The 21,725-nt window shown below is 38.4% G+C and overlaps 1 long non-coding RNA gene across 1 annotated transcript in view; it reads right to left on the bottom strand.

Moving 5' to 3' along the window:
- Positions 1-2,021: 2,021 nt before the first annotated feature.
- Positions 2,022-21,725, bottom strand: part of LOC142063371 (uncharacterized) — a 54,471-nt gene continuing 34,767 nt past the window's right edge. The window contains exon 3 of the long non-coding RNA XR_012662743.1: positions 2,022-3,432. This is a non-coding gene — a long non-coding RNA (uncharacterized LOC142063371). The remainder of the gene's footprint in view (positions 3,433-21,725) is intronic.

Genomic DNA, 21,725 nt, shown 5'->3' with positions numbered 1-21,725 from the left:
AGCTTATCTCATGGATTTTATTCAGAAATAACTTATTACAAGATCTTTCTATAAATTAAAGATTTAAGATAAATGCTAACTATCCTTCAAGTTAATATTCCCCTGAGAACCTGAAGATGCTTTTTTGAATTTGCATCGCTAAAAATAAACATCATGTTAATTTGTATCATTGATACAAAGACATGACCATCTGCCATCCTCAAGACACCTACATGAGATCGGTGCTTTTCTAACTAAGCTTGGATATGATATATTCATATCACTTTTAATGTCACATGGAAAAGACATTAGCAGCTGAGCCACCAGAATTTGAGACAAAAGTAGCATGCACCTATTCCTTTAATAAATTAGAAATGTTCTCGTCCAAATTGCAAGTAAATTCAGAGTTAGTGCATTAGCTATGTTAACCAGATTGATAATTTGTTGTGCTGTTAGTCCCATCCTACCAATAATATTTTAAAGGATGTAACATAAATCATAAGCAGAGATACATTTTCAAAAAAAAACCTGAGTTATTTGAATTCCACCAAAATTACTGTCCTTAGTCAATCTGAATCCAGTTTCTGATCCACAATTGCTCACCAATATATAAATAAATGTAATGATGGCTGAGAGCATCTTATTTAAATGCTGATTAAATAGTAACCACTCCCAATAATTTCCCAGGATGTAGATGCCATTGCTTGGGATCAAGATTATTATCTTGATATGACCAAGATAACAGAGATCTATAAATCATGATCTCTAGACCTACAGATCATGATTTAAGATTATGATCAGTGAAAGAGCAAAAGTTTGTTTAATTAAAGTTATTTCAAATTATGATTAAAGCACTTCTATTTTCACTAATGTGGATACATCATATGCCATAATATATGTGGTCATCTATCTGCTGTTCTATTCTGTTAAAGGGTTTGTTTTCACAGAGGACAAATTTCTTAGGAGCGAGTGATGCTCTGGAAAGACAGAGATAAGATGCACATCCTGAGGTAAGAAGTCGAAGTGATCTTATGTGAAATCCGAAGCAGCAGCCTCTCTGAAGAGGAACACTTACACTGTGTGTTCACAGGTAGGGGGGAGAAAATGTGTTTCTGATAAACTCAGCAACAAGCAGTATCCTAGGCTAACCCTGCCTCTTGACTAAAGCACAAGGCATTGCTGTTAACCAAATAAAAAACATCTCCAAATATGATTTGAAACAACACAGAACTCCCAGTTTTCAAATAACTCTTGCTATTTTTCTCTCACAAAGTCATGACAAAATTCATTGGACTAAGAAAACCACTCCTGCATAAGCTTTAAACTTGCATCTTAGTCTTAGGTACATTCCAGCAAAACCTAGAATGATACAAAACATGATTTCTAGTTTTTCAGGGTTTTGTTTAAACAAACAAACTGATTTCATATTTTGCTGAAGTTTATAAAAAATATGCTAATATTCTCCATATTTCATATGGAGAAACAATTCTGACTTGCAAGAAATTACATTTTATAATGTTGGGTAAGCTATTTGACTTTTGATTAGAAAACAGAAGTTTGCAAAACCATTAGGTTAAAAACCTAACCTTTAAATTATGCAAATAGCTTAGTTAACCTGTTTGCCAAACAACTACATTGGTAATAATTTTGACATTTCACCTAAGAAAAGAAGAAAACTAGATTTGTTTTTTTTCTCTGACCAAAGACATAGTCCACAGAAGAATTTCCTTTCCCGGCCCAGGAGACGTTAACATGCTACTAGTCTCCAGCAGTGACAAATCTCAGTGGCAGCACCTATGTACAGTGATGGCAGAGCTACGTCTCTACCTATTGCCTCTCCTTTTTTTCTCACCTAGGAGCCGTAACTCATATAATACCTATGTATGTATAGTATGTATATATTGTATAAGTGTATAGCATATAGTATGCATGCATTGTCAAGAAATAAAATAGCTAAACTGCCAAAGCTTTTCCTAAAAGCATTTCTGTTAAAGTGTCTCCCCTTCACAGGCTGTTATGTCTTTTTTTTTTTTTTTTTTATTAATACCATGAAAATCCTCCAACACTTGGGGCTGTAGTTTACAAGTAGCCATACTTTCAGCGAGAGCAGCATAAGCCATGTCCCAATGACAGTACTGATTGAGGCTACGGAAACATTTACTCCATAGATTCTGCTGTATTCTAAAATGATTCCAGCATTTGAATCCATTCTTAAAGATGTTTCAGAAATGTGTATAAATCATATCAGTCCCCTTGGGCAGCAGGAAACCTATCTTTTTTCTCTGCTTGATTTCAGACTGTGCATACTGTGTAGTATCATTATTAGATATCAAGAACAAGTGTGATTTTCTTCCTTGGTGTGAAAAGAACATACAATCACTTAGTCTCCAAACCTGTAATAGAGGCTAGTGCAGGAACCTTTCTGTTAGGGTAGCTTAAAATCTATAATTTTCATTCATTCCCTGCTGGTGTTGTTATTTCTTATCTCCTCTCTGCTCCCCCAGTAACATATGAGAGGGTATTAAGGAAAATAAATAAATAAGTCAATGGATGGATGAATGGAGCATTCCTCACTTTAAAAACATATTAACTAAAACCCAGAACTAAACCTCCTAGCCCCCAGTACTCCAGGGACCACTTGCTAACATCCAGTACAACATGATTTTTCAGCATACTCGAAATGAGAAGTATTTACAGTAACTATACTGTACCTCTGACCAATGTTTTACAGATGACCATTCTGTCATAAAGACTACAGACAGCCTAGCAAATTCACCGTGTCCTCTGTTTCTTCATTTGTAGTCTTGTTACATACAAGAAAAATAATTTTATAAAATGCCAGCTTAAATTCATTTTGATGTTTAGCACCACTTTTTTAGCAGAGCTACAGCTCAATTTGGAACACTTTAAGGAGAAATCTTGCCTTGAATACCATGTATGAAAACTTTTCCTCCCCGTTTACCTACTCTCCTGAGAGAACAGTTCAGGTGTTTTTATGTTCAAAAATAAAACTTTTAGCTGTGTGAACAGAAGTGTTTGTTGATATCAAAACAGTTAATGAACCAGTGAGCAGTTACCAATAACATGCCCATTAAAATCTGAACTACTACCTGAATCTGAGGACATTATTAACCGCATTGGTTCTAGGATGTTTCCCAACTGACCAAACCCACATGTGCAGTTTTCACCCAGATCTGCAGAGTACTGTGTGTGGCATCTGACCCTATCCACTTCAGAGTGATCTAGACAGTGAAGGATAATCACACAACATAACTATAAAATGTTTCATTTTGCATTCAAATGAAAGCCTGAGAGATGTGCCAGTACAATCTTTTTCTATAATTTTACTTACCGGTCTGCCCTTGAAAGTGTCTCAAAATCACTTAGTGCAGTAAGATCTTGAAATCTGAAGACAAGTGCCCCATTTCTCTATAGCTAATTAGTCCACACGTCCTGCAATGCAAAAATAGAATTGACTCTGTGTGTAAAACTATCTGGGGGGAGCCAGTGCATTTGCATGCTAATACAAGGAACTGTTTGTAAAGATAGACCCCTCTGTTATAAATGGGATATCAAAAAGGTGCCAATTATGAAGAAGGGGTGTACTGCATTATAGACCAACTGCCTTGTGCAGCTAATTGCTCTACACGCTGTACAATCCAAAAATATAATTGACCCTGTCTGTAAAGCTATTTTTGGGAACAAGAAATCATTAGCATGCCAAAACCAAGTGCCAGTTACAAAGCGGGGAGTATGACCACTGTGACCATCTGCCTCCTAGATGAGTGATACACACTTTCGGGGTGGGGGGAGAAAACAAACAACCCAAACCCCCCCAAATCCCCTCTTTCTTACTGCTGTCCAAGATAAAAATAGGGCTCATGGGATTTTATGTATAGGGCATTTGCAGTACTCAGTAGAAGAGGAATATCTTTCAAAGGAGTCTTCTGTTCAGATTGAAATCCTGCGTCAAGTATCACTGTCAATTGGAGTACTGTGTCTTTGTATACTGTTTGGGTTTATATACTGGTCTGGGTTTCTCTTCTAGGGGTGGTTCCTTATTTCCACCTGGGGAATGGGTTCCACACAAACACATGCAGAAGGTCCTTTAGTCAGGCAAAATGCTAACTTTTTCCATTGCTAAGCAATAAACATTAGTGAATTAAAGCCGTAGGGTAACGGCTGGCTGTGTGTACTCAAGAATACCAACAATGGGACAGATGCCACAGCTTATATGTCCCCAGCCCACCGTGAATAATCAGCTGTACCACAGAAATACCCAAGATTTTTTTATTATGTTTGTGTCTTCAGCATGCGTTTTATAAAGTGGTTCAAAACCACCTGCATTTTTCATGTGTATAGCACCTAGGATATTTCCATAATAGAGAAATATTGATGTTTATACTAATCGTCTTCGTCCAAATTTCTTCTGCATTGAGACATTACTGAGAAAAAGCTCATTCTTCACAACTTTATTACCCTTGGAGAAAACTGCAGAGAAGTTTCCATTAGGTTGTACCATTTTAAGCAGCCCCTGCTTAAAAGCAGCAACAAATGCTTCTGCTTACTTTCCCAGTACCGTATATTCTGGTGGTAAAATAATCCAAACGTGTTTTTATAAACGAGCACTGTCAATAGCCACTAAAAGACAACTGAATTATAAATGGAAATTAATTGGATCATGCACTCTTTCAAAGATTCAGATAAGGCCTGGTAAGAACATGACTCTTCTCCTGTATATCTTGTAATAGAGCAGGTAAGTGGAAGAAAGTTTATGAAGTGTGCACCATTTCTTCTCTGGCTTCAGGGATTTCCCAACACTCATTGCTCATGTGAAATAAATTCTACAGTCTGCATTAGGGAATTGTGACTCTTCGGCTTTGATTCACAGGCTTCAATCTGTGTTGGGTGCATGCCAGTAAGATCTTTGGTGAAAAGCAATTGAATAAACTTATTGTAAAAGGGTTTACATGTGTATACGGAGGTAAGTTCCTATCTGTAAATATTATTTCACTAAACCCAAACATCTGTCCGACTGTGGAGTATAAGTAATTTTGTTCCATCACATTCTGCCTGGTCATATTTATTTTCTCTTTGTAACAAATTTTTTACATACATGCACTCCACTGTTAATACAGTTTAACTATCTTCTTCTAGAATGTCTATAACAGCACAATTTACTCATTCTTTAGTAAGTCTACACTTTAAATATACAATGGATTAATTTAATTTCATAGTATTTCAGAAGGGGTATGTATCTCCGTGCTGTTCTTGGAATGTTTCCTTGAATTTCTTGCCTAGCTAAATGGAAGCTGATGGACTGAGTCAGCAGGAAAAAGGAGAAAAAAAAAAAGAAAAAGAAAACAAAATGCAGTCAGCAAAGATTTTCTTCAAAGAATGTTTACAACCTAAAAAAAATAAAATTAATGATTAACAAACAAAGGGTCAGAGAAGATATCTTCTGGCTACCAATCTGGACAGCGGAGCTTTCTTTGCTGTCACTATCTCCACTCTCTCCAACATCCGTATATATACCTCCTTGATTCCTCATATCAGGAGAAACAGCAGATGAAGCTGAAGTTTGCCCTTAAATTATATTACAATAATTAATTATATTGCAATAATCAAATAATCATCCTTATTTACCAGGATAATTGTCTAGACACCCCACCATTAATAAAATAAAGCAGGATTTTAGAAATGACAAAAATGTGACTGCCGTCAGAACTTCATGGTAATTTTTTTTTTTTCTTCCGAAATTCACTTTCCTTCCAAGTCTGTTGGGAAGCACTGGAATATAACACTCGCCTAAATGCTTTTCTGCCTTGTATATTTTTTTTTACAGCCAATAAAAGTAAGTGCAACTCCCAGTCATTTCTGTTCATAACTTTATCATGTAAGTACACAACTGCAGCAGTAAAGACAACTTTGTTTGCACTACCACACCTGACACAGAAGCTGTAAGCACTGAGAACAATGAATACGATCTTTTCAACCTGAAGACTAAATGGATGTAGTGACGTAATGCAACACTATCTATCTCTTGTGGTTGTTAAGACATGCTGCTTTTATTTCTTTCTTTTCTGGTAATAGTAGAAACATCTTGACAAAATATCTGGGAAAATCCAGCATCTGAAGTAGCCGAATAAATGTGAGGTTCCTGATAATGTAAGCATTATTCATCTGAAAACCAGGCGGATTCCTCGTTAGCAGTTACTACTTTCAGTTTGAGAGATCACTGAAAAGAGGAAGTGGCTGGAGTGGAATATAAAGAACTTTGCTGCTTTTACTTCAATAAGGTATTTTTGTGTTTCCTCTAATTGCAACAGTATCTGTATCTGATACATCTCCACAGTCAGTATTTGCTGTTGTCATCAAGTTTCAGCTTCAAGAGTTCATAAATATTATCAGAGTTCACATCTCATGAAGACATCACATTCACGAAAATTATTTGCTCTGATACAAAACTCACCTTAAAATTCAGTCACCTTCCTAACAAGCATTCTAGCCAGTTTTAAAATTTTGGTTACTGGGTTCTGAAACACAACTACTATTTTATAGTCCCAGTTAAAAAAAAAATCTGCAGGAACTGTAACATTTTTAATAAAGTTTCAAATTCAAAAAAGTAAATGTTTATACTAAGCAATTCTACTTCAGACTGAAAAGCTGATGTGCTCACACTGGTCATAACAATCTATCAACATTGAAGTGCATTCTCAAATCACCTTAAACAGTGCCAAACAAACTAGCATAGATTGCAATATGTAAAACATTTGAGCAATTTAAGAATAATAATAGAAGAATAATAACTGACCAAAAAAAATCCTTTTTTTCTTCCCTTTAACTCACTGCCCCACTAAGATGCCCCATTATTTGACTTTAACATGCAATTAAGACTGTTAAAATTCTCTTCAGTGTTTCTGCAGCATCTACTTCACTGATTGGTGTCAGTTGAGGTAAAATTTTAGTCTTTATTTTGTAGGATTTTGCAGTGACTAGCAGATGCTTAGCTATTTTCTCAAGCAAGCTGAGTCTAAGCAGTGAAGACAACCATATCACAAACAAATGTTTGTTAGAATAATCATGTAATATGAGTATTCGATGCACCTCCTCATTCTGCATTTCTAAGATCTTGCAGGCTAAAAGGAGGACAAGAACTTTGTGATATAATCCTCCTCTTTTGCTCTTACATGGGGAATCATAGAATGATTTGGGTCGGAAGGGACCTTAAAGACCATCTACTTGCAACCCCCCTGTCACAGGCAGGGACACCTTCCACTAGACCAGGTTGCTCAAAGCCCCAACCAACCTGGCCTTGAACACTTCCAGGGCATCCACAACTTCACTGGGCAACCCATTCCAGTGCTCACCACCCTCACGGTGAAGATTTTAATCCTTATAGCTCATCTAAATCTACTCTCTTTCAGTTTAAAGCCATTACATCTTGTCCCATCACCACATGCCCTTGTAAAAAGTCCCTCTCCAGCTTTCTTTTAAACTCCCTTTAAGTACTGAAAGGCTGCAATAAAGTGTCCCCGCAGCCTTCTCTTCTCCAGGCTGAACAACCCCAACTCTCTCAGCCTTTCTTCATAGGAGAGGTGATCCAACCCTCAGATCATCTTTGTGGGCCTCCTCTGAACTCGCTCCAACAGGTCCATGTCCTTCTGTTGGGGGGCCCAGAGCTGAACGCAGTGCCCCAGGTGGGGTCTCACCTGAGCGGAGTAGAGGGGGAGAATCACTTCCCTCAACCTTCTGGTCACGGTTCTTTTGATGTGGCCCAGGATAGGGTTGGCCTTCTGCGCTGCAAGTGAACATTGCCAGATCATGTTGAGCTTTTGATGCAGTTGCATCAAAAGGGCATCACCAGCAGAGATAAAGAAGTCATTATCCCACTCTATTCAGTGCTTGTGAGGACAAGAGAAGGGCCACCAAGATGATCAGAGGACTGGGAAGCTGCCATACGAGGATAGGCTGGGAGAACCGGGTTTGTTCAGCCTTGAGAAAAGGAGGCTCAGAGGGGATCTCATCACCAGGTACTAGTACTTAAGGGCAGCTACAAAGAAGACGGAGACTCCCTGTTTACAAGGAGTCACATGGAGAGGACAAGGGGAAATGGACACAAGTTGCTCCTGGGGAGATTCCGATTGGACACGAGAGGGAAATTTTTCACAGTGAGGACAGTCACCATTGGAATAATCTCCCCAGGGCAGGGGTTGACTCGGCCACGTTGGACACTTTTAAGAGTCGTCTGGACAGGGTGCAGGGCCATCTTGTCTAGACTGTGCTCTTCCTAGAGAGGTTGGACTAGATGATCCCTGAGGTCCCTTCCAACCTGTGATTCTGTGTGATTCTGTGATTCTCATCCACCAACACCCCCAAGTCCTTCTCCTGAGCACTGCTCTCAATACGTTCTCTGCCCAGCCTGTATTTGTGCTTGGGATTGCCCCAACCCATGTGCAGGCCCTTGCACTTGGCCTTGTTGAACTTCACAATGTTCACACAGCCCCACCTCTCAAGCCTGTCAAGGTCCCTCTGGATGGCATCCCTTCCCTCCAGCATGTTGACCACACCACACACCTTGGTGTTGTCAGCAAACTTGCTGAGGGTTCACTCAATCCCAGTGTCCATGTCACCAACAAAGATGTTAAAGAGTGCCGGCCCCAATACCAACCCCTGAGGAACCCCAGTCATCACCAGTCATCACTTGGACATCGAGCCACTGACTGCAACTCTTTGAGTGTGACCATCCAGCCAACTCCTTACTCACTGAGTGATCCATCCATCAAATCCATGTCTCTCCAATTTAGAGACAAAGATGTCGTGCATGACAGTGTCAAATGCTTTGCACAAGTCCAGGTATGTAATTTGTTACAGCTGTAGAGGGATAAAATCATGATCCACTGTAATAATTAAATGCAATTAGACCACTTGAACTGGCCTATGGAAACAGGCCCCTCAAATTCATAAAGACTTCTATTTAAACAAGTATCTTAAGTTTCAAAGGCTAAAAGAACAAATATTTAAGTAGATGATCAAGCATTATGCACCCTAACAATTCACTGTCTATAACACAGGCTGCCTAGCCATAAAGTAAAGTCAAAGTGTGAGTTGTGCTGTTAGAAAGCCTTTTTGTTAGTGCAATTCAGTTTGTCACCAGTATTTTGTGGTTACATAACATAATAAAAGTCAAAATTTTGAAAAAGGCTGTCACAACTCTCAGCAGTTTCCGGCAGCTTTGGCTGAGACAAAGAAATAGCCCAACCTGCCAACCTCAGAGAGGCATCCATAACCCAGTGAAAACTCCCCCCTGGAGTTCTGCTGACGCAGTTTAGTCCTGACCTCCAGTATCCCCACTGTTCAGCTACTGAACCTCTCCTGAGCAGAACCTGTCAGTTATGGAAAACTGGGCCAGACTCTGGCTTGGTTTTGTAATTTGGACAAATGTCTTCTTGGAATCAAATTGAGTGGACCAGGCTCATTTCACCTGTCCTAATCTGTTTCTGAAGCAAGGTCTCCAGAGGTGGAAGATTATTAATTAATATACTAATTCCAAAACTTGACCTATTCCTTCCTTCCTTTTTCTTTTGCTTCGCATTTTTTAAGATCTATTTATGCTCATTTATCTGAGGAATTTTGTTTTTTAAAACATTTGGTAGCCAAACAGGAAAAAAATAATTGAGATTGGTCTAACAAAGTCTCTATTATCTTAGATTTTTAAAGGAAATAAAGCCTAACAATGGTACCTTGAATTTATTCTCTGCATCACTGGATATGAAATATCAAGACAGAAAAGATAGCGGCAACTGTCTCTCATACAGTCTCAATGCAGGTCTAAAGAAGATGCAAACAAAACTCAAATAAGTTTATGATAGCTAATTAAAAAATCTGTGATATGTAGGTTACCATTTTGTTAGAGGAAGCACTAATACCTGTATTCTGGATTAACCTGAAAGCCCATGAAACCTTTCCCTAGTTCCTTTGCATTACTCAGCAGTGTTACTATTCAAGGCTTCTTAGCAGGAGCTCCTGCTGAACGGTGTGGTGACAGGGTTTGCTTTCATAATCAATTATGAATTCCACTGAAAAAGGCAATCCAATTATTCCCCAGCTCCCAACTCTGCCAAGCACAAGCACTTATGAGGCCACACATTCAGCCAGGTAAGGAAACTGATCCAGCTTAACACTGACCTAGTAAAGAAAATACTTAGTCCTCATTTGGGTGACCACATGGCCACATGCCAATGGAAATAGCAGGGAAGAATCTTCCTTCAAGAACAAGGACTTACATTGTCTTAACATCATCACTAAAATTCACCTATGGCTTATTTTCAATTTTCACTTCTCAGAATACAGCCCCCATTTTTATATAGATTGCATTGCTTGTTCCTAACTATCCAGATTTATAACTCTGCATTTGTCTGTACTAACTAAAATGAATAGGTAGATCTGTTTGCATGGGCTGAGGTCACATTGGCTGAGTAACCCAAACTCCTCTTCAAGGGTGCCCTGACCAGGTCACGACCTGCCACCCTGACAATTTTTATGTCACCCTTAGATACTAGCAATGATTTTATATCTATCATTCACATGTGAAAATGCAGGGAGTCAGGCCTCCTACCATTCCCACAGGAACATGGTAAAAACACTCCCATTTAAATGATGATGCCCCATTAACAACTACTTTTTTGATATCTTTCAGTTAACTAGCATTTAATCCTTTTAAGATGGGCTTTGCTGATACCGTAGAGTGTTAGTTTTTTATCAGAATATCACACAGTAGTAAGTCAAATGCCATACAAAAGCTTAAGTATATTACATCTACATACACAATAAAGCCCAATTTTTTATCACCAGTTTTACAGCCTGAGCTTCCAAAGCTGCTAAATTCTTTTCTATTTTTTAACGTGCCATGTCTAAGTTTTCAACCTTGAACAGTAACTGAAAAAATGGAAATTAAATAATTTACCAGTTTCAGATTCTAACCAGTAAATTGCTGTGAATTTGTAACTGCACTATCATTTTCATTGTACTACATTGGCCATTTAGGTGAATGATAACCCAGGAGACAGCACCATGCAGGGCTAGCAAACAAGTAAATCATTTAGATTGCACACTGCTTTCAACTGAAAAAGGGGCAGTAAATCTGTCCTGCCATTGCCTTCTCTTTTGTTGAATTTTCAGGATGGTGCAGTCTTTTCATTGAAACAAATAAAAAAATTCTACAGATTTAATTTATCGTCTGGGTTTTGCGCATAATGACTAAGGCTGACCAATACAAGTCAATGCGCTAGAAGAATAGGTTTAGTCATTTAAGATCGTGCCAGATATACAGCTAGTTTTAAGCATATGAAGAGAATATTCCAGTTACAGCATGGCACCATCTAATGGATTTGGCTTTAACTGCAAGAATTCTAAATGTACGGCTCTAAGTGGTGGCAGTACAAGCTGTCCTTACATAATTATTTTGCTCACCTGCCTCACTATGCATCAGAGAAAAAAAAAAATAGAGGAAATCATGTAAGTTCAAAATATAAATCTAGACTGGCAGCTTACACAGGAGTAGCAACTACAACCTATTTTCAAACCATGGCTGAATATTTTAGTTCCAATGTAAGTACTTTAATACAAACAAAATTTGGGTATACAAGCAGTGCAGTGTTGTCTACACACAAAAGTAACAGAATGCTGTATTTTCAGAGCTTATAACTTACTTTTGGCTTATTTTTGCCAGGAAAAAGTATGCCTTTATTTTCCTTTATTTTGCACAGTGTAACTTTACAATTTTTTGAAACGTACATTCAGAAAGACAGAACTTTGTACAATTCACTGGCAACTTCTTTTTTGATTTTGTTTGTCAGCAAGTTAGAGGTAGATAATAGATAATCAAGACTCTTGGCTTTCATTCCCATCTGCTGGTGACCTACTGTATCATGTTAAGCAGATCACTAGTTTGCCTGCATGAAAATTGTTTTCATTACAAGTATGGAAATACTAATATTAACATTCCTTGTAAGGATGCCAAAGATTTATTAAACTTTCAAGTATATTAAGAACAAAAACCATGCATTTTCATAAGAAAAATTATTGTTATAGAAATTTCCCAGTAAGAGATGCACTGGCCAGCATTAATGCACAGAATAGCCACAACATTGGCAGAAATCTTCATTTGAATATTAAGTGTAGTTTAAGAACACATGATTGTCATTTAGATGTTAACAAAATCCAAGCTGTATGTAAGAGGCTTAAAAGTGAAAGGCTCCATAACTTTACCATTCCATCAATTCCAGTCAACACAGTTAAAACATAGTTTAAACCTAAGAAAAGTGTGATTGAACACAGGAACAGGTTGCCCAGACAGGCTGTGTAGTCTCCACTCTTGGAGGTATTCAAAACCCAACTAGACACAGCCCTGGGCATCCTGCTGTAGCTGCCCTTGCTCTGAGCAGGGTTGGACTGGCTGTTCTCCAGAGATGCCTGCCCACCTCAGCCACCCTGTGGTTCTGTGATTTCCTCAGATGTTTATTGTTGCCGTTGAAACAAAACCCAAAACCTCAACACAGAATTACATTGTGTTCATCTCCAAATCTCGTGCTTATCTTCTAAACCTCCTAAGATTTAGAAAAGTTCCCTCTCTTGTAAATATTTAGCATAATATCTGAGGCTAGCCAGGGAGAGAACTACTGGAAAGACTTAATATCAAATCTAGAACTAACCCAATGGCTCCAGAGACAAACTAAACATAATGAAAGTGTGTCAAATGACTACAGTGGAATTTGGTCACAGCTGGAATAATCCATATTACACAGATTCTTTTCATCTATGAAAATAACTGCATTAAAAAAAACAGCAAAAATTTAAAGGCAGACCTATAAAGTAATTCAACTGTTCTCATAATCTGAAAATACATTTTTACAAAAGTTCTAAGAAATGAGAGAACAATTTTTGAAAAGAGTGAATAAAAGTACAAAATCATGTGATAGAGAAATAGACCTGACTCATACACACACCCCAGACCACCTCTTTTTTATCCTTTAGGGAGATACATTTTTCCTCCATACGGTCTTTCCCATCTTCCACTCATACAAATAATCAGTTATTCTTATGATTACTGCTGGCTTGGAGGCTATCCAGATCACTAATGCAAAAGCATCTGCTGACTCAGCTATAATTTGGTTGTCCCCTTTTATGATTACAGTGTGAATCTCTGGAAGTGCAGCTGGTTCTGAATCGTGTTTAAGAAGCAGGGTGCGTATGAATACATATGCTTTGGCAAAGACTGAAGCACCATGATAACGCACTTCTATTAGATCCCTCTTGTAAAACTGGATCCCGAATACAGTTCTGAGGCCTGCGCTTCAGGGGTGCAATAACACATTTGTCCAACTCACAGAAAACTGAGACATGAACAGGGAGCCGCTGCTGCTCCTGTCCAACACTTCGAACAGTTACGATCACAGCTGCTTCGACAGTAGTGTAGTGAATACCACAACCTGCACAGAAAAGAAGCCCCAAACCTAACAAAGCAAATAGCCTGAAATATACTGTTATTAATTGTAACAGTAGATACATTATTCAAACATAAAACATTTTTTAAAAACAAAAACTCATTTAGTGTACTAGAAGTACCTGTCTGTGGAAAAAACAAACATAAAATAATTAAATAATCACAGAATCATATATTATAACTTTGCATTTATATAATATATTTAGAGGTCTGTTCCAACTACAGGTTCTTCAATTGGAATACAAAAGCCCCCTAGCAAAATTTAAATCTAAATGTAGACATAGTTCTTGTTTACAAGGATAGCTGTAAAAGCAAGAAACAGAAACAACAGCCTGAGGCATTGACAAGTTCTTTCCAGCTGGAAACCGCATGCACATAAAGTAAGCTACTTTACAAGGTAAGCAGAGTGATATATTTACCATCGGTTGTACAAACATGCAACCAAAGACGACTATAGGATATATATTTGGGAAATAAGTGAAAAGACAGTTGAAAAAACATAAATTGACAGTTCAGGCTGAAGAACATCACAAAGAATAAAGAGCAGCAGTTTAAGGATCACAGTCAAACAAAGGAATACAAGACAAAGACTAGGCCGCAGTAAGATATTTGGAGAAAAAAATAATGCTATTTAACTGTGTAAAGAAGCATAGTCTAGTTAAAGCACAGAAGAAACAGTAGGCACAAAGCCTACTGAGAGAAGTTGCCTTTCAGTAGTTTTTATGCTTACAGTTTAATACAGCCCCAAAAATTTATCTTGCCATATATTTTAAAATATTCCAATCAATTTTTCCCATCATTGCCTTTGATAATTTAATTTATGTTCCTACCCTTTCTGTAAAAAATAAACAAATATAGGTAAAATAGCAAAGAATTACATATTTTTCAAGCTGTGATCATGCAGAGATTCCGCTGTGTCTGACAACTGTTCAAAAACCTCAGAGCTTCTATACAGTTAATATAGTATCAGTCCTACATAAGCAGAGATGGAGCACAAGAAAGTGCTGCCTTTCTGGGTTTTAACTTCACTCCCCTATGCCCTATGGCTTTGTTCAATAGAGGTAAATCATTGTGAGAAACTTAATTGTTCCTTTTTAAACTAACCTCCCACAGCTCAGAATATTTTTTTTTCCTCTGTGAAAACAGCTGGATCGTGGCCACTTACTGTACCCTGCTTTTTAACCTTCTGTCTCCACAGAACATCACGGTGCTGCAAGTCATGCACAGCTTCCCGGTGGAGTACCACGGGTGGTTCACCACTGCAGACTTGCTACACGCCACAGCTTAGGCACACCAACAGTGCGTAAAAAAGCATATTGTGCTTGTGATTGAGATGCTGCCTTTTACTCCTTCTGAGATTAGGAACATTAATATCCACAAGAAAAAGATCTACTGTTGGAAGTTTATCTCCCTTTTTAGCTGTCTCTCCACAAAATGTTAAGTACATGTTCCTCGGTTCTTTCCAAGTCTGCAGGAGAAAAACCGTCTCAACTTCCTCTCTACCCATCTACCTGATATCAGTACGCTTAGCCTTTACATACCTTTTCTTCCTGATACACAGATATGTAACGTGATAAAAAATGGTGCTATTTAACAAGTCGATAGGTGGCTGTTAGAGAAAAGGAAACTAAGCAACTGAAGGTGTTATTACTACACAGTTGCATTATAGGGATATCCTGAAGCTACAAAAAGGTGTTATGGTAGAAATATGGACTAAAACCTGTGAGACTAGCAACACCCTCTGTTTGTGTTTCTCCAGATCTGAATTTCATTCTCTGTACTACATAATCCCCAAATAGTCTATAATTGCCAGCTTTTATTTCTGTGATCCTGTATGGCAGAGAAAGAGGGGGACGTAATGCAGATTGCAAAAATAGGGCACAACGGAGGAACAGCATAAAAACAGTAGTGGGAGAAAGGAAGCAGTCGCAAAAGAATTTCAGCTCTCTTTGCTCATCTTAGAGAATCACAGAATCACAGAATCACAGGTTGGAAGGGACCTCAGGGATCAACCTCTCTAGGCAGAGCACAGTCTAGACAAGATGGCCCTGCACCCTGTCCAGACGACTCTTAAAAGTGTCTAACGTGGCCGAGTCAACCCCTGCCCTGGGGAGATTATTCCAATGGTGACTGTCCTCACTGTGAAAAATTTCCCTCTCGTGTCCAATCGGAATCTCCCCAGGAGCAACTTGTGTCCATCCCCCCTTGTCCTCTCCATGTGACTCCTTGTAAACAGGGAGTCTCCGTCTTCTTTGTAGCTGCCCTTAAGTACTGGTACCTGGTGATGAGATCCCCTCTGAGCCTCCTTTTCTCAAGGCTGAACAAAACCAGTTCTCCCTGCCTAAAAAAGGATGATGGTAAATGACCTCCCAGTCCCTAACAAAAATGCTTGAATAGTAATTCTTTGCATTAGAAGGAAGGACACAATTCTACTGAAGTCATGCAAGAAAAACAAGGCTGATGATAAACTTGTTTTCAGAATGCTTAGGATTAGTGTACACGTAATGAGAGTAAGTGCATAAATAGGTAAGTTTATTTTTTGTATGAGAGGAAGTAATAGTGTTTGGCAATGGACATCTGGCTAGCATTAAAATAAAGGGAAAAGATTCACCATCTCTGTCCACATAAGAGAAAACAGAATTCAGATTCAGACCCAGTGGCATTATAGATTGCCTCCTGTTCACTGGAAATATTTGTAGAGATGTATCCCTTATGCTGACTTTGAAATGTGCCTTTAATGAAATTCTTCCTTTTCCTTTAATCCATCCATCAAGCTTGACAGCAAAGAACAGACCTTTCAACAAATAGCACACTTTCCTTTCTGCATAAATTAGGCTCATCTGACTGGACGATCTTCATCCAGGGGTTGAATAACCTGGTTTTGTAAATATTATCCACTCCACTCTTTCAATTATAATCTCTGCTCTTCCCAGTTCTTTAAAAACATGTCACATCCTATTGAAGTGTTAAGTATAGAGACAGAAAAATGCAAATTGCTGTTCACATTGAAAGGAAATCACAGTTTAGAGGGGTATTAGAAGTACACAATTTTGAGTACCTATTTGCTGGTCCCTCCTGACCTGCTAACTGTCTTTATAATAACCGATTCAGTTTGTTCTGTGTCCCAGGTCACCAGTCATGAAAATGACCAAAACAGTATGTTCTTCACAAGCGTAGCGATACCTACGCAAATGAAGAAAGTCCTTGTTTCAACGAGCTTATTCTGAGACTTAATGTGTGGAAAACATTTTTATTGCTTAGTTCAGTAGCTAAGTGAAAAGCTATTTTGTTTTATTTAACAACAACAATAATCTCTGTGGGCAGATACATAAGCAGAAAAATTGTTTCTCTCACGATCTAACTTCACTTTGGTAGTGTGAGAAAAACATCATGCCTTTTAATCAAGCCTGGTTAGCACTCCTTGGTCAGGAAAACAATCAGTGATCAAATTTTTTCATGGAGCTCCTTGGAACTATAGAGTTTTCCAGACTTAGTTTCCCCTGGTGCCACCAAGCCATGCTCTGGAATAAGGCAGAGATGTGAAAACACTTTGTTCTTGCTCTTGTCACAGCTTTAAGCCAGTTGTTCTGGCAAGTCAGACAAGGCCAATTCTCTGTGTGTCACTGAAGTGCTTCAATACTTATCTAATCAATCAATACCATGGCATCCTCCTGAGGTTCCAGGAGCAATGAGGACTGCACATATCTGTACAGACAGAGAATGTCTCATTCAAAGGACACAGGTTTGCTACTACCCAGCACTCTTGCTTCCAACACAGATAACCCTCCTAAATTCATATAATCCTAGCTCGACAGCTTACCCTGAAACCAGTATATCTCCTCGAGATCCATACAGCCTCCTGGATTCATCAGATGCCCATAAGCATGGAAGAGCCAGGAGAGGGGTCCACAGCTAGGCATTAGAAAACAGTGACAAGCTGAGATAATTAAAAACAGCCTACTGCAGGCAGTTCCTGCTTGACCATACTGTCCTCAAGAGTAATGACAGGAGCAGTAGCAGCAACACTTCTGACTAAGCTCTGCAAAACTCTTTTTGTATAGCATATTACTTCAAAGATCCTGGTGTGCTGTTAGCAGTTTGTGCAGCACAATTCAGAAACTCAACACTATTTTACTGCTTGCACATATATCCTCTGCTACTGACTGTCCCAAGTAACTGCAGTGACACACAACCATTCTCAGAAAAAACATCAGTCATAATTTGTTGCTTGACTGTTTTTTTTTTTCTCAGCAGAGTACTTCCACAGATTTCCTCCTAACAAGATCCTCTAATAAAGAGTCTCTCTCCCTTTTAATTTTTGGCCTTCAGTATTTTATACATACAAATACTACATTATATTCTGTGGCTTTAAAATTAATCATTTGACCACTTAAGCAAGGAAAAATACTTTTTTCCCATTCATATATAAAGATGTCATTCTAATGAATGTCTGTGCAGATCTGATAATCCTCCTAGAACAGAAAACACATCATATCTACACAGTGAGAACAAAAACAGTTTCTCAGCAGCTGTTATCTGGTGTTTTCCCTCTTGCTATATTTTGCATTACAGTAACCCCACTACTGATACTGTATGCTTTCTCTAGAGTACTGTTGGTGTTACCTTGACTGACTTGTCTTTTTTTCTATATGCTCTCTCCCCACAACGCTGTCCAGATCCCCTCCTTCTTCCTGGTCGCATGATAATGATGTTGTATAAGTAATTCTGTCCCTCTGCATTCAATATATTCTCCAGCTTACATTTGGCTGTGCTGTTTATCTTTCTATCGTATAGACTGAATATCTTACATTATAAAAGGTAACTCAGTCTAAGTACTTTAGATATGATTCTCTGCATTTTTGCACTGATGATTTACCCCAAGACTGCTAGACTAAAGATCAGTTCAGCCTATGCACGCACTACCAACTGAAAATCTTTTCTCTCTTTCTAGGAAACAAAGGATCAGAACAACATTAAGGTTCTGACACTGTTCTTCAACAAACGTGACTGTATCCGTTAGCATCAAATGTAGATGAATGGTTTGAAATCGATGCTGAACTGGAAGTATATATTATATACCAGCTTTAAGTTCTATGAACCAGTCAAGCATTTTCAGTTATTAGTCTCTTTACAGCAGAACTGACTTGTAGTTCAACTGCTTTGGATAGTCAGAGGCGCATACACATGCCAATCTCCTAGCTTTTTATTCCAGATGTGTGGCCTTGCAGGGGAGTAAGCAGATATTGTCAGATGCCAGCACAGCCAGGCTTTACAGTAAGTGTTCACAGCTCAAGCACTCTTTCTTCAGTCTATCTGTTTGACTTAGACTAGGCTAATTTAAGTGGATTCAACATGATTTATAACTACAATGAATAAAACACAGCTGAAATACTTGCAGAAACTATCAAAGCTCAGCTGCCTATGAACAAAAAACAAAATAAGGCACTAAGTGTATTCACTGCTTATCAACTTCAAGTTCTTAAGACTCATTTCTAGTGTCTAATTTTCAGACAGTTGATATAATTTTCAAGGAAGAGATTAGATGGAATGAAATAGTTTTAGAGTAGTTTTACATTGCATATCTAGGAAGAGTGTACAAAGTTTGGTCTTAAAGTCTCATTAATGAAACAAAAGTCATGGGAGAAGGGCTGACGTAAATACTTGTAACAAATCCCCTGTGACTATTAGCTGAAATAAAGCATTTTATAAGAGGGAAAAAAAATAGAGTACAAATGCTGGGAAGATCATACTGCTAGACCTTTTTTCAGTAGTGTCCCACGGCATGCTAGACACTCTTAACAAAACAGAGTTACTGTATTTTAGTTTAATTTCTACAGTGCCTAGCAGAATTCTGAAGACAGTGTAATAATCAGCACACGGGATGGTAATCCATTTTTGCTGAGCAGCCCAGAGCGCCCCTGAACAGGCAGCTCCTTCACCCTGCATTTTAATTACTCAGGAATGTACGAAGAAGGGGTAATCCTCTATGTAATACATATATATATATATGTAATTTGTATACATTACAATGGTGTCCACTTAAGATGATTCTGCACTTCTTCACCTCTAAATTTCCCACTGACTCTTCTCTGGCATTATCAGCAAAGCTGAAGGGGCAGATAAAGCAGGGAGAGGAGCATAAAGAAGGCCCTACCATTAATTCAGATATAAGAAAAAGTCAGTTATGGCACTTTAAACAGTTCTTAAAATTCATGAAAACTTTGCGAATGCGAAGTTTCACTCCTACACAGTCTTCTCTGAATTACACTTCAGTGGGATTTCTTCCGTGATCAGCAGCCCTAACAACCTGGCACTACAAAAAGGTTCTTCTCTACTTGTGCTGGGGTGATTACGTAGATGCCTGACAGACTGCGTATGGATGGCTGTATGTATGTAATACTGGAAAGGGGCAGGAGATTATTAATCTATTTTCCATAACCTTTTTGTCCTTTTGCTCGCAATGGGACGATTTTGCAGTGGCATAATGCAGGGTTTGTACACCCCGTTATGAGTCTGGAAGGAGATAATGGGCTGTTGGGTGCCTAATCAGCCTCGCCCAGAGGCGAAAAACAGACTTCAAAGGAGGAACAAAAGAGGAAGAGCCCTGATTAATTAGCGCTTAGCTAAACGAGGAGCAGAGTTGGGGGAAGACACAAGGATAGCTGCTCCCTGACAGAGTCCCTCGGTAGAGAGGTAGGCCTGGCAAAAGATGTTCACTTCTTTGGCTGCCAATGTCCAGCTTAAACTTGCCTGAGTCATGGCAGCATGGACATTTTACATATATTAGTCATTCACAGAAAAGCACAAAGAATCTGCTGTCAGTGCAACCCAGAAGCAAAACAAAAATGCAACTGTTCTGTATGTTTAGGTCTAACTTTACATACACCAAAAAAAATAAGGGTTGCACATACCTTAAGCAGAGAGTTACATCCTTTCACTCTCAGGTGTCTGAGGGCTGGGTGGAGCAGTGGAATGACCAGGAGGGAAAGGAGGCAGAGGTGCAGGTTGCTGTGCGCTGGGGGAAGCTACTGAGGGCATAGTCCCAGGTATGGTCAGTGCCTGGCAAGCTTTAGAGAACAGTGACAATTCAGGAGGCATTTATATAAATTAACTGTAAGTTGCAAAGGGCTTTTAAACATTAACTTTCTACATCTTTTGTGCTTTTTATTATAAAAGGCATGAAAACATCTGGTTTTGTCATGATAGGTGTTTTTAGGTTTTTTCCTTTCTTACTTTTTACCTAAGAAATACCAGAAACTAAATCTGGTCTTCAGTGACTTGCTGGTGAGAGCTGGACAGTTATGGAGAAGAGGACGATGTTCTAAGACAAATATGTGTTCATAATAAGCTCATAAATAAATACTTAATAAAAGACAGACAAACAAAACCTGAATTTCTCCTACAGAATTCACACTTCTCAGAATTAAGAACCACACAAATATCTCATCTGACTCTTCACAGGTTATCATCGTATTATTCAAAACAATAAACTTAGGAAAAAAATATGAGTAATTAAAAAGATAACCAAGATAAGTTTTAATGGTTATAGAGAAATATACCCACATCTTAATCTTAACTGTCTTTAGCAGAAAGAGATTATGAGAAAACATTGTTCCAGAACAAACTTGTAATAAACAATTTTGCTATCAAAACAGCTAGGTATTTTCTGCTTAAATGTTTTATGTGTATATGTGTATAAATGCATATATTTAAATAAAAATATTTTGTCCTCTTTTTGTTACAGCCAATTCTAATTGTTCTTTCTCAATTTAATTTTTCTCTCTCCAACTGCATCTCCAATCAAGACTGGGATAACTAGGTGTGCTGATATTAACAGAATACACCATTTGGGTATAGAGACCTCCAGCATGAATATTTTCTCCTAGAAACCTTTTAATTTCTTGTTTGCATCTTGCTGTGCTGGAAACAGAGTAGATTGATTTCTCATAATACCCAGGAGAATACAAGGCATTGACGGCTGAGGAAAGGGACACAGAAGCTTTGGAGACATTAAAATAACAGAAACAAGAGCTTAAGAACAGCATCTATACAGACTGCTTCACATCCTGTATTACGAAATCTACTCACGTCTAGAGGATACCACTTTGTTTTCAAAGACCAAATGAAGTGCACAGTCAGATTTATTATATGCTTCAAAAAAAGAGAGATATGGCTTCTGAATAAGGAATCCATGCTCAAATGCACAGCAAAACAAATGTACAATTCTCCTATTTCACATTCT

The sequence above is a fragment of the Phalacrocorax aristotelis genome, chromosome 11 (genome assembly GCF_949628215.1).
Source record: "Phalacrocorax aristotelis chromosome 11, bGulAri2.1, whole genome shotgun sequence".
Classification (NCBI taxonomy): Eukaryota; Metazoa; Chordata; class Aves; order Suliformes; family Phalacrocoracidae; genus Phalacrocorax; species Phalacrocorax aristotelis.
Note: the sequence above shows the minus strand (reverse complement) of the source record. Positions and strands in the feature narration are given on the sequence as shown.